This window comes from Scyliorhinus canicula, chromosome 17 (genome assembly GCF_902713615.1).
Source record: "Scyliorhinus canicula chromosome 17, sScyCan1.1, whole genome shotgun sequence".
Classification (NCBI taxonomy): Eukaryota; Metazoa; Chordata; class Chondrichthyes; order Carcharhiniformes; family Scyliorhinidae; genus Scyliorhinus; species Scyliorhinus canicula.
Window position 1 is genome coordinate 47,517,437 of NC_052162.1, and position 25,514 is coordinate 47,542,950.

The following is a 25,514-nucleotide window of genomic DNA, read 5'->3' on the forward strand; positions in this document are numbered from 1 at the left end:
GAAAAACAAACCGATCACTCTCAGGGGAGTTTGAAGAGAGAGGCCTTTCCTATAGTTCAGTAATCCAGCAAAGCTTGTAACTATCTAATAAAGTGAAGTTAAAATACAAAGTTCTGGATATTGAATCAATGGCTGCCACAGACCGAGGCACCCAAAACCTCTTGGAAATACACAATGGGTGAAGTATTTCAAGCTAGGCTGTGGCCACTGCAGAGTGAACAAATTGAAATCTGGACTCTCTTTTGAAACAGTGTATTACCCGGTTCTGATGCCAACTTTACTAGAAATCCACCAGCGAACTGAGATCTTGCAATGAATGCAAAATATTTTACATCTGATCACATTCACAAAACTAGCTAATCAAAATTGGCCACACCAGAAAAAAAATCAATGTCCCAGGGACAAATAAAGGACACTTAACAGTATATTCTTTTCTTCAATAACTTAAAGTACCCAATTATTTTTTTCCAATTTAGGAGCAATTTAAAGTGGCCAATCCACCTACCCTGTGCATCTTTTGGGTTGTGGGGGTGAGACCCACGGCAGAAACTGGGAGAATGTGCAAACTCCACACGGACAGTGACCCGGGGCTGGGATCAAATCCGGGTCCTTGGCGCCGTGTGTCAGCAGTGCTAACCACTGCACCACCGTGCCTCCCAACCACATATTCTTTTCACTTTTTTTCTTAACTTTTTAAAATACCTCTGTGTGTGTAGAGTTGTATTTTTATTATTGTCCCTTAGGTTTAGTGGTTAGTAACTTTGTTCTTTAACTCAAGAAAACCTTGTTTGATTGGCGACTTACAGCATAAATAGGTTTTGGAAATACCATATCCTCATAAAAAGAAACTTCTACCAGTGTTGTGACCAACGGAGAAGTTGGAATTGTGGGAAGCCAGTTCACCTCTTCTCACCCAGTCATAACAAACTAAATGAACATTTCAGATCAATCATGTTCCATCATCGACCTGTAATATTAACTGTGTTCCTCTCTCTATAGAAGCTGCGAGACCTGACCAGCATTTCCAGGACTTATTGTTTTATTTCAGAATTTCCAATAACCACTGTATTTTGCTTCTGGCTTGTGTGAGTCTACCCGAGAACAGCAGCATATGGCAAGCATCCAACCTACCTTCTCAGAGTTTCAGTCGGTGAAGCTAAAACTCTTAATTTGAGTGTGAGTGGGGGCACACAGATTGCCGGTGACCCGACACATGCACAATCTGTCAGATAGAGGTCCACCTCTGTAAATGAAGAGTGCAAAGATGTTTCTCACATGATTGCTTGTAAATCCAGCAATTACTTTAATGTTTCCTGTAGACAGTCGTAAAACTGTATGCAAATGTTAATTAATGCTGGCAACAGACACGTCTGATACATTTATCAGCATTTATCATAACTGAAATGGGAAAATAAATCATGGAATATTTGTCTGGCTAAGTCATCCTTTGTTATTTTTTTTATAAATGTTTTTTATTAGGTTTTTGAACAAAGTATATTTGCCGTAGTGTACGCAGATATATATATATATATATATATATAGAAGAGAAGGGCACACACACACAAATCACAAAGGGAGAGTTAGTAACATATGGCAATGACAGGGTTAGTAGATATCAGAAAGACTCCGGGCATGATTTAACGGGGGGGAAACAAGAGTCCCATTTTGGACGCATTTGTTGGGGTGTTTCTCGGCGCCTGCAATGCTGTAAAACAGGACTCTTTTTTTTGGGCTCGGCGAGGAATGCACTGACCTTTATTTCCTGCACTGACGAGCTCAGCTCAGCTCATCAGTGCAGGAAGAGTTCAGGACTCATTTTTAAATGCTGCCCCGATCTCTCGACCCTGCCCAGTGAGGGCGACATCCAGATTGCAACATCTTGCGAGGTCTCGTTAGATCTTGTGGGGCATTCCAAGCGTTGCACCAGGTCAGGTGCGAAGCAGGGGCGTTTGGTCGCGCCCGTTCGCTTATTGCTCAGTATTGATCAGGCACCACTATCCAGCCTTTAGAAGTCACCATGAAGTCTTTATGAACATTACTGTACTATATACTATGTACTATGTACATATTTAAAGTTGGCGATACAGGCCTGAAAAGGACTCCATGGTTTCTTTACATGTTGCTCCCTAGATTTATACTGCCGACCTAAGCTCTAGCTCTAGGTCAGGTGCCTTCTTACCAGTGGAAGGTACTGTACCTAATCTCAGGTTAACCCTTGCTGTACTGAATCCTTCGACTATACCCCCTCCAAGGACAATAGTTACTTACAGTTTGATTCATGTCTTGTGTTCTCATAAGGCTTGTGCACTTAACTTCAGGGTTAAACTACTCTGACTCTAAACTACTTTGTTGTTAACATTACAAAATTAACAGCATCTATTAACAGAGTTCATACTACCTCATCTGCTGAGACATGTGGAAACAGAAGTCTTAGAACTACGAGTAACTGGATAACTTCTACTGTACCTGTCATGAAGCAGGATAATACAATTAACATATGTTGAGATTTTAAGACAACAATCAGTCCAATTCCATGTGTGGATTAATACCTGCTACCAGCGAATTGAGACTTGTTCGCAGGCTGAGCAGGAGGACAGAAAATTGACCTGGGCAGCATGGTGGCACAGCGGTTAGCGCTGCGGCCTTAAAGCACCATGGATCCCGGTTTGTTTCTGCTACAAACCTGTCTCCTCCCATTAATTGCATCCTTTATCCCATTCAGGTCCCCTGACCTGCTTACTTAATTCTAAACACAATGTCTCAAATTATCTTCTCTCCAGGAAATCTCCAGAAATCATCACAAAATTCCATTAGGTCTCTTTGTGTAAACACATACATGGTTGGAATGAATGACGATCTCACTTTACAGCATCTTAAGTGCACCTTTTGCAGCCACTGCACTTATGGGTGTGGCCTAAAATGCAATGGCAACGACAGCACATTGATTTTGCTGGTCCATTTGAGGGGCACTTGTTTATGGTCGTTGTAGACTCTAAGTGGCCTGAGATGGCTATAATGAAGTCAACCACGGCGGAAGAAACTATTGAGAAACTCAACTAGATCTTTCTGAGATTTGGAAAGCCAGAGCAGATTGTGAGCGATTGTGGGGCACAGTTTACAGCCCAATAGTTTCAAAACTACTTGAAGATGTGTGGACATATCAATATATAAAGTAGGCACCTTATCACCCATCCATGAATGGTTTAGCTAAGAGATTTGTCCAGTCCTTGAAGCACATACTGAAAGCTTCCAAGGACCAAAGTTCACTTTATCACCGTGTAATACATTTTTAGCAACATACAAAATACACAAAGTTCACCAGATTTCTATTGATGAAATGTAAGCTGAAGACTTTGTTTGATTTACCATTGCCAGAGGAAACATCTGACATAGTAGAGTGAAACCAACAGTCCCAGATTTTGAGATGAGAAAGTAACTCAAGGGAACACTAGTTACAACAAGGAGAACAAGTTTTAATGTGCAACTACACCACTAGTGAGAAGTGGGTCCATGCCACAGTACTGGCTCTGACGGGTCCAAATGACAGATGAATTAGTGTGGAGACACCGTGTTGATCAAGTATTGTCAACACATGTTAGTATAACAGTGCCAAACATACCTGAAGAAGTATCGGTTTCTGTTCAATCCGAATGTGTGACTTTTAGTCCATCTACAGAAGCAGAGATTGGACCAGAAGTACCTGCTGCTGTTCCCTTGAGTTACTTTCTCATCTCAAAATCTGGGACTGTTGGTTTCACTCTACTAGTCTTCCCTTGGAAAAATAAATTGCAATGTTCCAGGGTAGAGGCATCTACTGGAGAACTTGAAAATACTTCTCAGGGCGAGAATAACAATATCCCAGAAGTGCCCCGGCAACCAGCGAGAAATAGATGTCCACCTGATCATCTATCTTATTGACTGTTATTACAATGTAATAATTTGACGCTTGCACATGTATATCAATGTAAATAGCTATGTTAAAATATTAGTTATTAGCTGTGTTGGACATTAGAAGTAAAGGGAGCGGGCATGTTATATATGTGGGTTATTGTAGTTGTGTTGCAATGTCTCTTTATGAACCAAGTCACATGACATGCGTGATGTCATCGCCTACTTTACGGGCTGTTATCCAGCCTTTGTACAGTGAAGACCTATTCAATTAACCTCTGTACTGTTGCTTTCAATCCATGGGGATCATCAATCTAATTCTTTTGTACTGTTAGTCTAAAGATACAACTGTTACCTCCATCAGATATGATTCTCATGCCCGTTAAGCTCGTTGCTGCCCTTGATTTCTATGCTGCTGGGATATCCCAATTAACGCATCAATAAAATTAGTTAAATATCTGCAAATAGATTGATTTAGGTGATCATGAATGTGTTCTTCTCTACGTTTAAGTAGTCCTTCAATGGATAATTGACAACAACATGACAGAGCACTGCAATTTTACAGAGTAGCAGAATTTCCAGGAGCCGTAAAACGATTGATTTCATCCGTGAGGTCTTGTATCCCTTGCAAGATGCTTATATCTATGTCACAAGAAAGAATTCTACTCTCTCAATGCGAAACTCATTTCCAACAGGCAGCACACTAAAATGCAAGTGAATGCTGCTCTCTCAGGGAGCTGTCAGGCTGTGTTTAAGGCATTCCACCATGCCAACACTCGTGACTCAGAAGACAAATAGTTGGGTGGCTCCTCGGAGATGAAGGCTATTCCCTCCAACTAAACCTGGGATGTACGCTTCACTTTGGATGTGAAACATTTTTGGGATGTTTTTCTCATAGCTGATTGTAAATGTGCTATCCCATGGCACTAGTGAACTGAAGCTATAATCAGCCTGTTTGTTCACTACCTGGTCCTTCAGGTACTTGGATTGATCCCAGTATGTGCTAAAAATACAGTACAGATAGGGTCTCAGATTTGTGCTGATGTCTTCTATGTTTTACAACTTTGCAAACCAAAGAGGCCTCAAATAGACAGAGGTGCAACCTCCTCCCCCCCCCCCCTCCCCCCCCCCCGCCAGCCCCCCCCGTCCCCCCCCCCCAAACCCCCACTTCCATCCGACCATTTTTTTCAATTGTACAGTAAAAGAGAACTAAAAATGCTAAGTTTTAAATAATTTTGTCAGGAACAGGAGGAACAAAAAGCGCTTCCTGGACTCTAGAAGATTAATGAATCTCATCTTGCTGCCTGCCAGCCTGGTCTCCATGTCTGTGTGATAGTGTGCTGACCTGGAGGTGACAAGCTGCAACGTGTTGCCCTTTTATTGTTTGCAGTTTGCTGCTGACATGGTAATGAGGCCTGACCCTCAAAGTGGCTGAAGCCTCGTGCTGGCACCATTTGAGCCACCAGTATTCTCTGACAGACAGCTACCTGATAGTTCAAACCCAACCCCAAGCCTTTATTTTAAATGTTGATTCTTAATTTGTGTAAATGGCTTAAACTGGGGAAAAGTCAGACACTGGAGCAAAAGGGCCTTTGACTATATTAAATTAGCTTTAATTAAAAAGAGATTTAATGATCTGCCTGATATGGATGCTACGTTCAATTTCCAATTAATGTCAGTGGTAGACTCTCACCAGACATTTATAACACCTCTGGGAAAAAATAAAAACTGTGAGTACTTTGCTGCCAGGGAAGTCTGGCATGTTAATTTTTGTTTAAATGAGTTCGGCATTTCACCAAAAACCTACCTGGACATTAACCTTAAGTAATATCCTGAAAAGTAATTGAATCTATTTTCTATTGAAGCCAAAAAACTGATCACTGGGGGTTGATAAAAACACAAAGGCATAAAGGGTGGGATACACTGAAGGATTTCAGAGAGAGTGATTAATCAGAGATGGAGAAGCAGATACATCAGAATGGACTGATTGGAGAGGTAGATACATTGAAGGAAATTGCAGGACATGTTAATGGGCCAGCACCGGCACCACGTGGAACTAGTTGCAAATCCAACATACCGCGGCGTGTGATTCACCGTGGTCAGGATTGGCGCTCGAGAGGCTGACAAGCTGCGGCCACAAAAATGCACTCCACTCCCCCCACAGACTCATCCCAGCCACAAAGACACCAGCATGAATAGCGGCACCGAAGTTTGCCGATGCAGAGCTTGAGACACTGCTGGATGCCATGGAGGTGAGGCAGGACACCTTGTTCCCCGGGGTGGGCGCCAACTGGGCCTGGGTGCAGGTGGCAGAGGTTGGCAGCGCCGTGTGCCCCACCGGGCAGCAGTGTAGGAAGAAAGCAGCGTAAACCGCCTGAGGATGGCAGGGATGTGTCACCAGCTCCTTTCCCCCCTAGGCGGCCCCCACTAGGTGGACCGGTAGGCAGTCATGGATGAGAATGGGCAGCCCTCCCCAGGCTAGTCAGGGTGAGTCACTACCACCACCGTACCCATAGCACCACCCCCGTCCTGAATGTCAGGGCCCCACATGCTGTCAGTAAGATCACTTTCTGTTTTTCATCTCTCTCAATATTGTTAGCCTGGAAGAAGTAATGCATTCACTCTGTGTATTGGGCCCACTCGTCTCCGCTTGCATCATGAGGTTCAAGTTTATCGAAGAGAGGCATTTTATTTTCGGACAGGAGATGCCCCTTGTTCTTGACAACGAAGGTTGAGCTGAGTTAAAAAACTTGTTTACTCTTATTACCGATGTAATAATCTTGCCAAAGCCAATCTTCTGAACCATACCCTTTTATTTCCAAAATGGAAAAGCCCCAGCCACAACTTACAGTGTACAAGTCCAAGCCCGGGGACCAACAGAGAAAGCGGCAGGGTGGAAGCAACGTGTTTTAAACTCCCACTGTTAGTTTCCCATTGGGCGTGCTCCCACCTGCTCAATAGGGAAATTCATACTCCACGAAGCTCACGGGGATATCTATTGATGATTCTCCCTGTACTTCACGGCCACCATAAAAAAACTTGCTCCAACCTATCACATCTCAGTTCTGATGAAAGGTCTTTCCCTGCACAGATGCTACAAGACCTACTGAGCATTTCTGACATTTTCTGTTTTCATTTCAGATTTTCCAGTATCTGCAGTATTTTATGTTGAAGAAATTGATCTCGGTTTATGATAGTTAAAGCTTCTGCATTAATCGCAATGTTTCCTCTGCTGCTAAGCAAATTCCATTTAAAATGAATGAGCTGAAATAGAAACCATTACAAAAGCCAGTGATAAAAGCTGGTGTACAGAAAGCCATGATTTGCAGCAACAGATACACAAAGTTTGGTTTAGTTCACTTAGGTGGACCTGACTGAGGCTTGATATACTCTTACTGAATTGTTGCCACAGTTCACATTTCCCCACAAATATTGACTGTTCTAATGTGACTATTATAGCCTCTCATTTATTGTGCAGGAAGCAAACTTCAACACAATTACATAAACAAACTGCTTTCATCATTAAAGATTACAAGAATGTCCTTCTTGCACACACAAATAAGCAGTGTTTACCATCGTAAACCACACTAGTACACAATAGCAAAATCATAAATTTGGAAATCGCGGAGCAGCTTAATTTAGTGAAACGCATCTTCACTCAAAGCCCACTCAATATTCTGTTTCCAAGCCTACAAGTGTGAAGGCAGGAATCCTTAAATAAAGGGAATTAACACATTCACATCAGAATACACCCTTCTTATCTCACAATAGCAGCTGCAATGCATCTTAAAGAAAATAAACCTCCACGTAAAACAAAAACTGGGTTTAGCCCAGAATGTACCTTTGAGGAAAATTAAATATCAGAGCTGCCTTTTGGCAGCTACTTCCTGTTTAGAATTTGTTTTTGGGACAAACACTAACTAATGAGGAACCATTAGCTAATTTTGAAAGACCAAAAGACCATAAGAAGCAGGAGCAGAAGTAGGCCATTCGGCCCATCGAGTCTGCTCCACCATTCAATGGAGATTATGACTGATCTAATATGATAATTCACAACTCCATTCTCCCACCATCTCCCCCAATCCCTTGATCTCTTACTGCTTAAAAATCTGTCTACCTCAGTCTTAAACATACTGAACAAACCAGCCTCTCACAGATCTCTATGGTAAATAATTCCACAGATTCACTACCCTCTGAGAGAAGAAATTCCTCCTCTACTTTGTCTTCAATAGGCAACGGCTCACTCTGAAAGTATGCCCTTTAGTCCTAGACTCTCCCACAAGGGGAAACAACCTCTCAGCAGCTACCCTGTCTAGCCCCATGAGAATCCAATGGGTGCGACCTAACATAAAAAGCACTAAGTGCTATAGAGAGCGGGATTCGCCGGGTGCTCCCTGACAGCCAACCCAGCAAGACTGCAACCAGTATTTAATGTCAATTTGGGTGGTAATGATGCCCCAAGGGCTCCATGGCAGAAATGGCAGTCTCATCAGCTGATTCACTGGGTCCGTGCCAGGAAGCTCCCCACTAACATAGGGGAGCAGCTCTTAAACATCTCCCTCCAAGCAAACCAGCACAACCCATCCATATCCAGCAGTGGTGCCCATGCCTCTCGCCCACTATAGCGCCCCCCCCCCCCCTCACCTCCACCCCGTGATGCATGAAGTGTGCTGTTCATAACGCCCTCTTTTTGTCTCCGCAGTAGAAGTTGGCACACAATAGGCAGGAAGGACCCAAACGGGTGGTAAAGTGCCGGACAGCAAGCCCTTACCCCTATGAGGAATGGATGGGCCCTGGAGATCACAGGAGTTACCGAGGACAGAGGGGTCATCGACAGCTAAGTTGGCCTACGCCACAGTGATGAGGATCCACCTGCCCCCAATCAGATGACCTCTCTCAATTGAGCTTTGCATGTCAGACAAAATGATCCTTCCTTCTCACTAATGACATGTCCATTCTCCCACAGGATATCCTCTCCATCTTGGCGGGGGGGGGGGGGGGGGGGGATGTCCTCCATCCACTGGCTGCTGCCATGGGTCCTCCCCTGGCTCAACCGCCAGCCCCTACGGTCCAGACCCTTCCTTGTGCTCCTCCTCAGACAAGACCAATGGGCGGTTACTGGCCTCCAGCTCTGGGTTCCTCCCCTGCCTGATGGGTGGTAGAGTTCTCAGGATGTGGGATGGGGCCCTGCACATGGGCCGCTGCTTCAGGCCTGCACCGATCCTGCTGCCGCAGCCTTCTCTGACATCTGACCACCCAGACTGCCACCAGCACCACAGCTGCTGTGGGGTCCACAATACCATCCATAATGTGATATCTATAAGGAATTGGAGAGGGTGAGAAACTGATCATCTGTATGGTCCCACCCCGGGATCCTCAAGTTCCCCAAGCCTCCCCCATCCTTGTATTCCCCGCCGTCTCTCAGTCAAAAGCCATCCAATGAGCCAGTTTTGCTGGGGGGCACCGCCCTGCACATAAAACCCCCAGCCTCAGTAAGGGTCCCTGGGTACTGGAGCCCAGACCCCTGCCGGGAATATGACTTGGACTGGACTCAGATTCCCTCCCCGATCCACATATGCTCACCCTCTGGTCGTGGGAATATCCCAGTGCCGAAGTCCAGCTCACTATTCACAGAGGTCGAGTTTGTATAGTTTTAGCAAAACTTCCCTATTTTTGTGTTCTATTCCCTTTGAAATAAAGGCCAACATTCCAATTGCCTTTTCTATTAGCTGCTAACTTGCTTGCTAGCAGAATGTGGCGACTAGGGGCTTTTCAGAGTAACTTCATTGGAACTTCATTTGAAGCCTACTTGTGACAATAAGCGATTTTCTTTCATTTCATTTCATTTTTGTGATTTGTGCACAAGGGCCCCCCAAATCGCTCTCTGCTACAGTTTTCTGCAGTTTTTCTCCATTTAAATATAATTCAGCTCCTTTATTCTTCTTACCAAAATGCATAACTTCACCCTTTCCTGCATTATATTCCATCTGCCCACTCACCTAACCTGTCTATATCACTCTGTAGACTTTGTGTTATCCTCACCATTTGCCTTCCTGCCTATTTATGTGTCATTCACAAACTAGACAATGTTACATTCACTTCCCTCGTCTAAGTCATAATATATGTTATAAATAACTGTACCCACAGCAGGGATCCCTATGGCACTCCACCAGTTATAGGTTGCAATCTTGAAAATGCCCTCTTATCCCAACTCTTAGATAGTTAATCCTCAATCCATGCTAATATTTGAAATGAGAGTATAAACGTTCCGTCTCAAATCAATCTACAACTCCCTTTCAATTGATTTAATTTGTTTTCATAGCTTTGAGTTCTGAAATCTGATTAATTTGATTGGTTTTAATAGCTTTAATTTTCTTTGCCCTATAACCCATCAGATTGCTCTTAACAACCTTCAGTTCTGTTGACCTGGCCAACAGTTGTAACGTCCAATTAACCAGATTGGTTATTCCTGCAATCTTTGTGAAAGCAACTGGATTGCTGAAAATGCTGACGATTAGTACATGCACAGATTGGGATATAACCTTCAGCAAGACAGATATTAGATTGTATGTTAGCTTTGCAATAGGGTTGCAGCAATAATTAGGTCTTCTGTAACTTTTTAATGGAATTGTTACTCAGTACAGGTTAACTTTGGCCAAATAATAATTGAATTATATAGCGTCTTTCACAACAATAGGACCTGAGAAAGTGTTTTACAGCCAATTAAGAACATTTGAAGTGTCATCACAGTTGTAATGTAGGATACAAGGCAGCCAATTAGTGCACAGCAAATACCCACCATCAACACTGTGATGATGACCTGATCATCTGTTTTAGTAATGTTGGTTGAGGGATTAATATAGGTCAGGATACTGGAGTGAACTACCTTGTTCTTCTAAATAATGTCAGATATTTTACATCCACCGAAAGGGCAGACAGGGCACTAGTTTAATGCTTCATCTGACTTCAGTACCTGCAGTAATCTAACAGGCACTGAAGAGGTAGCTTAGATCATGGGCAAGATCTACCGTTTGATCTGCGCCCAAAAAACAACGCGGCGCGGCCGGTAAATGCCATGAGAACCCTCTTTCGGGATCTCTCTGGCTCATCAGGCCCCACACGATATAATGTGATCTTGTGAGATGACGTGATATGAATCTGCCCATTGTGGGCAGATCACTTTCTGGATTTTGCATGTTAGAGTGAGACAGCTAGTCTCAACCTAATATGCAATCCCGAGATCTAACCAAGGATCGGGATCTAACCCCTTTGCCTTGGAGACCTCAGGTGAGTGCCGTTGAGTGCTGGTCCTCACAAATAGTGACCAGGTGGAATGGAATTTGTGGGGGTGTCCCAGGGGAGCGGAGGCCTCCAGATTCTTGCCCTCTTGGCAGGTTGGCACTGCCAGTGCCACCTGGGTGCCTGCCTGGCATTGCCTGCTGGAAATGGCACTGTCAGGATGCCAGCTGACATTTTATGTGTGATGGGAATCAGGCCTGGGGGTGCCCTGCGTAGGTGTGGGGACTTGCGAGGTGAGTTGGGGGCTTGGGGGGTGGAGTTCAGGGGTTGAGAGGTCAGGCCAAGTCTAGTGATATAGACTTGGGTTCAGGGTTCAGGCAGACAGGGTTCAGTTTGCTCTTGAAGGACTCTCTCTAAAATATGCTGTACCAATATAAACAAGTGGAGAACCTTGTTGTTGACTTTATCCATGAGGGGTATTCAATATATGTTAGTTTGATTAATCGGAGTATTTATGTATATCTATATAAAGGCACGGTTAGAAAACAAGTAAAATGTTGTCACTGTTAAATGTAAGCTATTTCTTTAATTGTGTTTAATTCTGTGTTTAAATTAAAGTTTGTTTTACCATAAAAGCTGTCTGCTGGTCAGTGCTATAAATCCTGTGGAGCAGTAATCTTTCCTCACAATTTTCCAAAGTAAAAAGTTGAGTTCTGGTCCGCGTCTATAAAGTATCTGAATTTTAAGAAAGCATTGATAAATTGCCATTCAAAGTTTAGGGTAACAGAATGGGAAAATAAATGTATTGTACCGGACTGGAGGATGATTTATAGTGGTGCCCCCAAGGGTCAGTGCCAAGATCATTGTTTTTTAGAAAATAGAACATACAGTGCAGAAGGAGGCCATTTGGCCCATCAAGTCTGCAGCGACCCACTCAAGCCCTCACTTCCACCCTATCCCAGCAACCCAATAACCCCATCTAACCTTTTTAGTCACTAAGGGCTATTTATCATGGCTAATCAACCTAACCTGCACGTCTTTGGGCTGTGGGAGGAAACTGGTGCACTCAGAGGAAACCCACGCAGACACGGGGAGAACGTGCAGACTGGGCACAGATAGTGACCCAGCGGGGAATCGAACCTGGGACCCTGGCGCTGTGAAGCCACAGTGCTATCCACCTGTGCCAACGTGCTTTTAAACTCTACATAAATGATTTAGTATTGGAATACAGATTGTTAAGGTGAGAAGGAGTGAACTGGGCCGGTATTCTCCCCTACCCGGCGGGGCGGGGGGTCCCGGCGGGACAGAGTGGCGTGAACCCCTCCGGCGTCGGGCCTCCCCAAAAGGTGCTGATTTCTCCGCACCTTTAGGGGCCAAGCCCTCACATTGAGGAGCTAGGCCCACGCCGGAATACCTCCCACACCGCCGGCTGGCGCGAACGGCCTTTGGCGCCCCGCCAGCTGGGGCCGAAAGGCCTTCGCCAGCCGGCGGAAGTCTGCGCATGCGCCGGTGCGTCAGCGGCTGCTGACGTTATACCGGCGCATGTGCAGGGGAGAGGGTCTCTTCTGTCCCCACCATGGTGAAGGCCATGGTGGGGCGGAAGAAAAAGAGTGACCCCATGGCGCAGGCCCGCCCGCCGATCGGTGGGCCCCGAACGCGGGCCAGGCCACCGTGGGGGCACCCCCCATGGTCAGATCTCACCGCGCCCCCCCCCCAGGACCTGGGAGCCCGCCCGCGCTGCCAATCCCTCCGGTATCAGAGGTGGTTTAAACCACGCTGGCGGGAAAGGCCTGTCAGCGGCGGGACTTCAGCCCATCGCGGGCCGGAGAATCGCCGCGGGGGGCCCGCCGACCGGCAAGGTGCAATTCCCGCCCCCGCCAAATCTTGGGGGGCAGAGAATTCAGGACAAGGCGTGGGCGGGATTGACACCGGCCCCGGGCGATTCTCTGACCCCCCCCCCCCCCCCCCCCCCGGAGGAATTCCGCCCCTGGTTCCCCTGTATTCAAGCTCCTCCTTTGATCACAACAAAGATTTGAATTTCTTTTTCACGATAGTATGCATTTTCCTAATCCAAATATATTAAATTATCTAAGCTGTGAGCAATAAAGAGCAAATCAAACAAGTTTTCTTGTCTCAACAAAAGAGCATATTAACACTAAACCGGAGAAAAATAAAAAAATGCTACGTTAAGCATTTGGCCTTCATGTGGTCACTTGAGTCGGTCCCAGGTTCCCCTCCTCAAACACATACACTGGCAGCAGAAATGAGGGGAGTTAGACTTTAATAAGAAAGGAAACACATATCCAGTTAAGTGTCCTTTGATTGTCCTTGAGGCATATGTTTTAAAGTGCTGCAGCCAATTTAGGTTAGCTGTTATTTTTGGATCTGGTCAGGTGTAGACGATATTGCAATGATTAAGAAATCTTTGTTCACTTATAGATTTCTGGTGGAGTTGGACCAGGTGACACTTTTATTCCAAAAGAGCTTCAGTCTCATTTCATTACAAGATACAAAAATACAAAATTTTTTAAGAAACGTTCACTTCCACCCACTCTCTTAGCCTTGGTGTGGATTATCCCATCAGTTCTAATTGGGTTTCTTTCAAGTTCTGGAGAGGGTGTCTGCAATCACACTCGATTTCTGGGTGATTTTTAGATAATATGCTCAGAGAAACAACCCCCGATGGAATGACCTTGCATTGGGTTTGTTAACAAGGCAAATCTGATCATATGAGGTGTTTCGATGAAGAATCCACCAATGAACTGTTATCACTCAGACCTTTGCTTAATTCATAAACAGCACAATGACTAGATATGTACCTCCTGCTTGGAGAGGACAGGTCCCTGTTTATAAATATATGTAATCGTTATTAGATAATTTGGAGACTTGGGCGGCGAGATAGCAGATGGAGTTTAATCCGGACAAATGTGAGGTAATTCATTTTGGAAGGTCTAATGCAGGTAGGGAATATACAGTGAATGGTAGAACCCTCAAGAGTATTGACAGTCAGCGAGATCTTAGTGAACAGGTCCACAGGTCACTGAAAGGGGCAACACAGGTGGAGCAGGTAGTCAAGAAGGCATATGGCATGCTTGCCTTCATTGGCCGGGGCATTGAGTATAAAAACTGGCAAGTCATGTTGCAGCTGTATAGAACCTTAGTTAGGCCACACTTTGAGTATAGTGTTCAATTCTGGTCGCTACACTACCAGAAGGATATGGAGGCTTTAGAGAGGATGCAGAAGAGATTTACCAGGATGGTTCCTGGTATGGAGGGCATTAGCTATAAGGAGAGGTTGAATAAACTTGGTTTGTTCTCACTGGAACGAAGGAGGTTGAGGGGCGACCTGATAGAATGGTCAAAAGGTTATGGTCGGTATAGACTGCGGTCTCGCTGTATCCAGTTTAGACATATATCTCAAAGTGTTTAGAGCCAGTAATAAACTATGGTTTAGTTATATTATTGTGGAAATCTGTTTTTGATATTTGTTCAGTGTTTTGGAGAAGTAGATAGTTGACCTCCCCAAGCTTCTTCACTGTCCAGTACACACCACTGAACCGGGCTTTTTGGGTTCCACCCAGTATTGGCAAGAGCACTAACGTGTAGTTTCTGGGCTGAAAGGTTCAGGCCCTGATCTGACTATCTCGGTGGGTAGTCCATACATGAATTGTATTCATGCCCCCACCACTATTTTGACAGATATGATTATCAGACGAACAGCCTCTGGAATGCAGGTAGCCACATCCATGATCATAGATGATAGAATTTACAGTGCAGAAGGAGGCCATTCGGCCCATCGAGTCTGCACCAGCTCTTGGAAAGAGCACCCTACCCAAGTTTAACACCTCCACCCTATCCCAATAACCCAGTAACACTAAGGGCAATTTTGGACACTAAGGGCAATTTATCATGGCCAATCCACATAACCTGTACATCTTTGGACTGTGGGAGGAAACCGGAGCACCCGGAGGAAACCCACGCACACACAGGGAGGATGTGCAGACTCCGCACAGACAGTGACCCAAGCCGGAATCAAACATGGGACCCTGGAGCTGTGAAGCCATTGTGCTATCCACAATGCTACCATGCTGCCCGTGCTGCCGTGCTGATGGTAAGGATATATTTGTAGCCGCCTTTTCTTTTACACACAAGCCCCACACAGTTCAGTAGGAACTAACTGAATGATTCCCCAAAAGCTGACATGGGACTCAAAGGTACAGGTTTTATTACAGGTTGGTATTTCCCCACATGGGACGGGTGTGGCAGGTACTCCAAAATCTTATTACATCCTTGTGGGGACGAGGTTTTTGGGGGGCAGGCACGAATGTGTGGATGAGGCTTAAATTAGATTATCCATGATCTTACTGTAAAAGATCAGTAAAAATGCTGGGTGAAGCAGGCTTGGGATTTTCAGATATCCAAACGGCTAGCCTTAATATTTCCCTGGCGGCATGACTACCTGGTGAATCCAGGTCCATTCTTCATTTGTAGGTATCTGAGAGTGGCTCCACTTCCTCATCAACATCTCATGTTTGTAGCATTCATATGAACACACAAACACATGAATTAGGAGCAGGAGTAAGCCTCTCAAGTTTGCTCAACCATTCAATAAGATCATGGATAATCTAATTTAAGCCTCATCCACACATTCGTGCCTACCCCCCAAAAACCTTTCACCCTCTTGCTTATCAAGAATCTGTCCACCTCTGCCTTAAAGTTATTGATGAATTCAACCTCAAACATCTTTTGAGGAAATGAATTTCGAAGTCTCACAGTCCACTGAGAGAAAAGAAAAAGCTCCTCATCTCTGTCTTAAATGGGCCACCCCTTATTTGTAAACAGTGCCCCTGAGTTCTAGATTCTCCTACAAGAGGAAATATCCTTTCCACATCAACCCTGTCAAGACCCCTCAGGATCTTATAGGTATCAATCAAGGCACCTCTTACTCTTCTAAACTCCAGCAGATACAAACTTAACTTGTCCAGCCTTTCCTCATAAAACAACCCAACCATTCCTGGTATTAATCGAGTAAACCTTCTCTGAACTTCTTCCAATTTTTACTTAAATAAGGAGAATTGTACGCAGTACTCCAAATGTGGTCTCACAAATGCCTCATATAACTGAAGCATAACCTCCCTACTTTTTTATTCAATTCCCCTTGCAATAAACAATAACATTCTATTAGCCTTGTTAATTACTTGCTGCATCTGCATACTAACCTTTTAGGATTCATGAGCTAGGATACCCAGATCCCTGTGGTGGTGGGAATGTGGAACCCACTGTCTGAAAGGGTGATGGAGGCAGGAACCCTCACAACACTGAAGAAGTATTTAGACGAGCACTTGAAATGTCAGAGCATACAAAGCTACATGCTAAGTGCTGGAAAATGAGCTTGGATAAATAGATGCTTGATAGCCCGTGCAGTCACGATGGGACGAAGGGCCTCTTTCTGTGCTGTAAAAACTCCATGACTCTATTTCAGAGCTCTGCAGTCTTTCACCATTTGGATAATATGTTTCTCCTTTATTTCTCCTGCCAAAATGGACAACCTCACATGTTCCTGCATTATACTCCATCTGTGAGATCTTTGCCCATTCATCAAACCTATGTATGTCCTCTTGTAGCCTTCTTATGTGCTCGTCACAACTTACTTTCCTACATATCTTTATCTTAGCAGCAAATTTAGCAACCACACTATCGTTCCCTCCATCCAAATCAATATTAAAGATGGTTAAGAGTTGAGGCCCCAACCCTGATCCATGTGCCACACCACTCGTTACATCCTGCCAACCAGAAAATTACCCATTTATGCCATCTTTCTACTTCTTGTTAGCTAGCCAATCTTCTGTCCATGCCAATATATTAACCCCTACACCATGAGTTTTAATTTTCCACAATAATCTTTTATGTGGCACTTTATCAAGTATCTTCTAAAATCTAAGTACAATACCTCCACCGGTTCCCCTTGATCCACCTGATACTTCTTCAAAGAACTCCAATAAATTGGTTAAGTATGATTTCCCTTTCATGAAACCATGTTGACTCTGCCTGATTACCTTGAATTTATCGAAGTCTTTAATAATAGGTTCTAACATTTTCCCTGCGATAGATGTTAAGCTAATTGGCCTGCAGTTTCCTGCTTTCTGTCTCCCTCCCCTTTGAATAAAGGAGTTACATTAACTATTTTCCTATCTAATGGAATCTTCCCTGAGTCTTGAGAATTTTGGAAAATTAAAAGCAACGCATCAACTATCTCACTACCCACTTATTTTAAGTCCATAGGATGAAATTCACCAGGACCCGGGGATTTGTCAATCCACAGTTTCAACTATTTGTTCACTATCACTTCTCTGGTGATTGTAATTTTCTTGAGTTCCTCTCTCTCCTCCAGTTCCTGATTTATAGCTATTTCTGGGACTTGTATCCTCTATGGTAAAGACTGATGTCAATTTCTGTTCAATTCATCTGCCATCACCTTATTTTCCGTCAGTAACGCCCCAAACTCACAATCTCTCAGTCCAGTGTTCACTTTGTTAACTCCTTTTCAAAAAATATTGATAGAAACTCTTCAACATACTCAAGCAGTCATTCGCAGCCCCATCAGTTCGACAATATTTTGAGATTCGAGCACCCGTACTTATATCAGCAGATGACTCTCAGCACGAACTAGGTGAAGTCTGCATCCAGGATGGCAGACCAACAGCGTTTGTTTCATGGGCCCTCACTGATACTGAGACCCGTCAAGCACAAATTGTTAAGGAACTCCTTGCTTTAGCCTTTGCCTATCAGGAATTTCATCACTTCACATAGTCTTCCTGCAACTGTCAAAATGGATCATTAGCCACTTATAACTATCCCAATAAAGCTTCTCAACACTGCACCTGCACAGCTGCAGCACATGATGCTGAATCTAAAATGCTACAATCTCAGCATCATCTACAAATATGTTAAGGAGCTGTACTTGGCTGGTGCCCTTTACAGAGCCCTCTTACCCACTACTGACCAGACAGATCGTGAGAAAGACAGAGACGTCATGACACTGGAGGCTCTGTTCTCTTGTAGAATTCAGGAACTCAAAGATGTCTCGCAGATGGACATCACATGCAGACAATTGCACATCAACAGGAGAAGCTGGCCTGAGTCCTCAAGGGAGCTTCCCCATGAGCTCCACACGTCCTTTGTCATCAGAGATTAACCAACCATACAGGGTGGACTAATACTGCGTGGACAGTGATTCTTGACATGCAAAGGGAGGTTTCCAGAGGTGCACCATGCAATGCATCAAACTAAACAACCACTGCTCTTACATGAGGTCTCAGACCTCCCATGGTCATTCACAGCGGCTGATATCTTCAAATGGAATAGTAAATAACATTTAGTCTTAGTTAATCTGCATTCAGGGTGGTTTGAACTTGACTATCTAACATGGTGAGCAACACAGTTATAATCAAGCTCAAGAAACACTTTGCCATACATGACATCCCACAAAGACTCCTGACAGATAACACTCACCAATCCATCTCTAATGAATTTTAAAACATTGCACATAAGGGACTTTGTGACTATCACGAGCAGCTCCCATATCCACAGTCAAACGGTCTGATAGAACGGGTGGTTCAGTCAATCAAGCATCTCCAAATAAATGTGAATGGGATTGCACAGAATACTATGCTGCACTCCTCAGCTTGTGATATATCATGTCAGGGTTTGACCACGTCAGCACAATGACTCCCAGCCCCATCAGTTCGACAATATTTTGAGGTTCGAGCACCCGTCCTGTTTTGCCTCTCTTTCTCTCTCTCTCGCTGTCTTTTTCTGCTCCTGCCTCTCTCTTTCTTTTCCTGTTCTTCCCTCTCTCTCTTCATTTCCCATTCTTGCCCCTCTCTCTCTCCCTCTCTCTTTTCCTGTTCCTGCCTCCCTCTCCCTCTTTTCTTGTTCTTGCCTCTCTCCCTCTTTATTTCCCTTTCTTGCCTCTTTCTGTCTTTTTTCTTGTTCCTCCCTCTCTCTCTTTTTTCCTGCTCCTGCCTCTCCCTCTCTTCTTTCTTGTTCTTGCCTCTCTATTTCTCTCTCCCTCTCTTTTCCTGCCTCTCTCTCTCATTTTTCCTGTTCCTGCCTCTCCCTCTCTTCATCCTTGTTCCTGCCTCTCCCTCTCTTCTTTCTTTTTCCTGTCTCTCTCTCTCTCTTCCTGTCTCTCCCTCTCTTCTTTCTCGTTCCTGCCTCTCTAACATAACATTAACTCTTCACATGCTGTACATTTGTATAATGTCACATCCCCCTTTCTTTGAAAAAAATGTTCCATTTTTTTCTACATGCAAGGTTCTATGCAAGTTATCACACAGCATGTCAAGAAGTACAAGGTAGTTCTGGATTGGACATATTTACAAATTCAAATGAATCGGAGGTTTTCTATGCATTTTAGACCTTCTCAGTGGCATAACATTGTCATTGAATTGTCTGTTACATTTGATAACAAAGCTTTTGGAAAGTCAATGGTAGGAAACGTAAATTCTTGACTCGTCATAGCAGATTCCGTAAATTGTACAGGTTGTTTAATTTCCAATAATGCTCTTCTATTCCTGTGAAAAATCTTTCCAGATTCCGTCCTGACCACGTATGATCTGGGTGCGACTTCATTGAGTACTTTCACAATGTCCATCCATCCATCATCAGGATTACGAATTCTTACAAAATCACCTCCGAGTGGCAATAGTGGTTTAGAGTTCTTGTAATATTTTGTTTGTTCGTTCTTCAATTGTTGCATTTTTTTATGCACGACTTGTTCATCTACATTTGGAACTATTAAAGTTGGTGACATTGTATGTAGCTTTCTTCCCATTGATAATTGTGCTGGAGAGAAGCCTGATGACAAAGGTGCAACTCTGTATGACAACAGTGCTAATGCAAAATCCTTCTTGTCATCTGATGTCTTCTTTAAAGAGCTACTTCACAATTCCAACCCCTTTTTCAGCTTTACCATTGGCTTGTGGATACAGTGGGCTAGATGTTACATGTGTGAAGTTTTATTCGTTTGCAAATTGTAATCATTCCACACTGCTAAAGCATGAACCATTATCCATGACAACAGTAATCGGTATGCCATGTCTGACAAACACAGATTTTGTTGCTCTGGCAACTGAATGTGTAGTCGAGTTGGATAGCATAATGACCTCTGGAAAATTAGAATAATAGTCTACGATGATTAAGTAATCACGTCCTCTGAAGTAAAATAAATCCATGATTGTGTGATAAGTTCACTTTCCACCAAGGTTTGTTCGCACTGTGTCGGTTGATTCATCTGACACACAACATTCCTGTACGTAATAGTCTACATCTGCATTTATTCCCGGTCTGTATACCGATTGTCTTGCTCTGCATTTGCACTTCTCGATTCCCTGATGACCTTCATGTATTTGCTCTAAAATGTTCTGTCTGAGGCAGAAAGGAATTACGATTTGATCCCCTTTTAAAAAAATTTTTAAAATAAATTTAGAGTACCCAAATCATTTTTTTCAGATGTAAACACCAAAGGACAAGAAAGCCATATTAAGAATGTTAGGTGTTGTAAACTTCATGAGAAAATTCATTCCAAATCTATCAAGTAGGACGACTGTATTAAGAAACTTATTCAAGAAAAATGTAGAATTCATATGGACTCCACAGGAGGAAGCAGAATGGCAAGATCTGAAGTCATCTTTAATTGCCGCACCACTTCTGGCATTTTTTGACTCAACAAGAGAAACTAAAATATCGACTGATGCCAGCCAAAATGGCATTGGAGCGGAATTATTACAAAAAATAGACCACTATCTTGGGAAACCAGTTGCATGCGCATCTAGGTCTATGATTCAGATGGAGCAGAGAAATGCTCAAATCGAAAAAGAATGTTTAGGCCTAGTAATGGGCAACAATAAATTTCATGTGTATGGACTACCATATTTTATTGTAGAGACTGACAATCGTCTGCTGGTAAAGTCTTCACATGCTGCACAATTGTATAATGTCACATCTCTCTCCCTCTCTCTTTTCCTGTCTCTCTCTCTCTTTTTTTCCTGTTCTTGCCTCTCTCCAGTTTTCTTATCCTATTCTATGAAAGCACTGGACATTGGAGCACTTTGGTGTTGAAGGCCCAAGATAGCATTTTCCAGATATCGAATTGCTTCCAAAGGAACAATTTACTTCCCCACGCGAATTCTTTTGCCAGTCTGTGGGAAACATTTCCACAAGCTCCCAACTTTGTTACAGCCGGGTGAAAAGGGGCGAACTGGCTGCCCTGCCCCTCAGTTGGTCACAACAAAAGTTTAACTTCTTTTTCACGAGGACATGCCTTTTTCAAATCAGAATGTACTTTACCGTGCAAAATGTGAGTGGTGAGAGCAAAGCAAAACAAAGCTTACTGAGTCAAATTTATTAACACTAACCATGAGAAAAATAATAAAAGTGCAGGGGGCGGTATTCTCCGCTCCGCGGAACAAGTGCCCCCGCCGTCGTGAACGCCGTCGTGTTTCACGACGGCACAAACAGGGCCCGGGCACGACCTGTGGGGGCCAGCACGGCGCTGGAGCTGTTCACGTCACTCCAGCGTCCTTACGCGGCACCAAATGGGTGCCGCGCCAACCCGCGCATGCGCAGTTGGGGCAGCTCAATCCTGCCCATGCGCGGGGAACTTCTCACGCACGCCGGCCCCGAAGCAATATGGCGTGGGTGTTCAGAGGCCGGCCGCGGCAAAATGTAGGGGGGGGGGAAAGAGGGGGGGTGGGGGGTGGGGGTGGGGGGGAGAGGGCGGCCCGCCGATCGGTCGATCCCTTTGGGGGGGGTGGGAGAATCGGGGGTGGGGGTCGGCGCAGCGTGGCACGATTCGCGCGGCGCCCCGGCGATTCTCCCACCTGGCGTGGGGAGGGGGAGAATACCGCCCGCAATGTCAAGTATTTGTCCCTCAGGCAGTCACCCGCCGCTCCCCCTATCCCCCACCCTCCCCCCATACACACACACATAACAGAAATAGGAGTGTTAGAGTCCAAAGGTGAAAGGAATAATAACATATGGTTGTGTCCTTCGATTGTCCTTGAAGCATAGACTTAAATATTGCAGCCGCTTTAGCTTAGCTGGTTTCTTGGATGTGACCAGCTGCATAAGGTATTGCAATTATTACGGGATGTTTTGTTTGCTCGTAGGTTTCTAGTAGAGTTGGCTTCTCGAACCTGGCGACACTCTTAAAGTGAAAAGAGAAAGAGAGGCAGGGAGAACAGCCTTTAGACTTTCTTGACACCATCTGCATCACTTGCAGTCTCTGAAGTGGCTGGGCAGCCTTGCCTTGAAATACTTCACCCACTGTGTGTAATGATATGTAGTCAGACATGGAACTAAAGGGTTAATCACAACAACTAGCTGTAACACTACCACTAGAGGGCATTACTAGATCCACGATATAATTGAGTTCCCAAAAGCTCCAGCTCTTTTTCCATGCAGGAGTTACCAGATAGCAGCAGTGTAGCAGAGTGAGATCAGAGCCAGGCACCATGTGTAGCTTATATACGGTTTGTACAGTTAATCATTCTTACTTTATTGCTAGAGTTAGTTCAGTGGAGTGTTGAACTCATTTATTAGTTTTATTGTTACTTAATAAATTTATTCAGTTTACTTCGAAGACTCAAGTGTTCTTCAATATCACCTACAGTTAGTAACAACATATATTACTTAAACCCAGTAATATAACATGGTACCACAAGTGGCTACTGAATCTACCTAATTTAGTTTAGTCAGTACATAGAGAATAGACAGCTATTCAGCAACATAAGCATTGCCTTCGTAACAAAACCTGATGATTCCTGGCACGATGGACAGACCACAAGCTCCTCGTCACCTCAAGATCACTGGTAACCTTAATGTTAACTGACGGTTGTTTTGACAACAATTCCAACTGTATTTAAAAGTGTCTGACTTAACAGGCACGCCAGATGCTTGTAAAATTGCTCTTTTATTGACTATGGCTGGTCCACACGCAATAGAGATCTACAACTCTTTTAACTACTCAGAAGGTCAAGATAAAACAAAGTATGAGACCATCCTTCAGAAATTTGATAGGCACTGTAAATTTCAGACAAATTCGATATTTAAGCGCTAAATCTTTAAAGTAAAAAGGATGCAAAGGAAAGAGGAATCTTTTAACAGCTTTTTCACTGACCTTAACTGTTAGCTCAGTCCGGCAATTTTGCTGCACTAAATGACTCAATGATTCGTGATCAAATAGTGTTTGGAATTTTTGATGAACACTTTAGAGAGGGCCTACTTCGGCAAAAAGATTTGACTCTTGAAGTCTCTATTGAAACGTGTTTGGTGCATCAACAGTCCAAAAATCAGTACTTGCTGTATAAATTCAGTGAAAGTGGTGCCAAAACCCGTCACGAGGTTGAGTGTATCAAGGCTGTGTCATAGACATAGAACAGTACAGCACAGAACAGGCCCTTCGGCCCACGATGTTGTGCCGAGCAATGATCACCCTACTCAAGCCAATGTATCCACCCTATACCAGTAACCCCCCCCATTAACCTTATTTTTTAGGACACTAAGGGCAATTAGCATGGCCAATCCACCTAACCCGCACATCTTTGGACTGTGGGAGGAAACCGGAGCACCCGGAGGAAACCCACGCACACACGGGGAGGACGTGCAGACTCCGCACAGACAGTGACCCAGCCGGGAACTGAACCTGGGACTCTGGAGCTGTGAAGCATTTATGCTAACCACTATGCTACCGTGCTGCCCACCCAATTGGAAACACTTAATGTTTCGGACGGCAGCCATCTTGCGCACATGCACACTTTGCAAAAAGGTGCGAGACGGCCGAGAATCATTCTGCACATGTACGAAGACGCACGGAATGTCATGACGTTGATGCGATGATGTGCACGAGATGTGGTACCGCCCACTTCTGAAAAAAATGTCCTGCAAAAGGAAACAATGTCTCCAATGTTGGACAGTAAGAAGTCTTACAACACCAGGTTAAAGTGGAGACTGAATCACTATGCTGCACAGTGCAGATCTGCACTCCAATTTAAAACTCACAAACAGAACTTCAAGAAGAATAACATTGGCAGTGTACAACTTAAAACAGATGAGTCTGATCAAGATAGTGCAACAGATCCTGAAGATTATTGCCTGGATTAAACAATTCAAGTGGGAATTATTGAAAAGTTTGAAAACTCCACAGAGAATGCATTGCAAGTAACATCAATCCATGCCATTGATTCCGACACTGAATGGAACAGTGTTGGGTGTAAACAGATGCCCGATTAAATTCAAGTTGGACACAGGTGCCTCTGCTAACTTGCTTTCGAAGCTCGACGTCTTGAAGCTCAAGCAAGCAAGCTCCCAAACTCCTTCCAGCTGCCTGCAAACTTCTCGTCACTGGGGTCATGCCATTTAGTAGAGTCCAACAAACACATAGAGACAAGCCTAAGATTTGAAATTGTCAGATCAGACAAGTCGTCGCTCTTAGGTGCGAAAGGCTGCAAGCAATTAAACCTTATTCAAAGGATCTGCACGTTGACGTCGTCTCCTCCAGCTCTTCAGAGCAGAATTGAAGGAATACTGGATCACTATCTAGATGTTTTCAGCAGAATGGGCATACTTCCATTTGAGTACAAAATGTTGCTGCATGCTGATGCAAAACCTATGGTTCAGCCACCATGGAAAGCCCCTGCTCCACTGAGGGAACAGTTACAATCAGAGCTAGCAAGTCTCCAGAAAAAAGGCACCATCTCCAAAGTCACTGAACCGACTGACTGGGTCAGTTCAATGTTCAATGGTGTGCGTAAAAAAGCATTCGGGAGATTTAAGAATCTGCATAGACCCGAAGAACCTAAACTAGAACATTATGCGGGAACACTATTCGATCCCAAAAAGAGAAGTGATTACAAGCGAAATGGCACATGCGCGCATCTCAAGGATTCTGGCAAATACAACTAGAAGAATCCAGCAGAAAGCTCTGCACCTTCAATACATCTTTTGGCAGATTTTGTTACAATCAAATGTCATTTGGAATCATTTTGGCATCTGAAATATTTCACTGCATCATGGAACAGATGATGGAAGGAATAGACGGAGTTCATGGCTACGCGGATGATATAATCATCTGGTCTTCGACTCCAGCGGAACATGTGTTGAGACTGCAGAGAGTCTTCAAACACATACACGAGCATGGCCTCAAGCTGAACAGATCCAAATGCTGCCTTGGAATGTCCACGCTCAAGTTCCTGGGTGACCAAATATCGGAACACGGTGTACGGCCGGATACAGACAAGATAAAAGCTATTGAAGCCATGAAAGTCCCTGAGGACAAGAAAGCAGTTCTTTGCTTCCTTGGAGTGCTGAATTTTTTAGGCAAATTT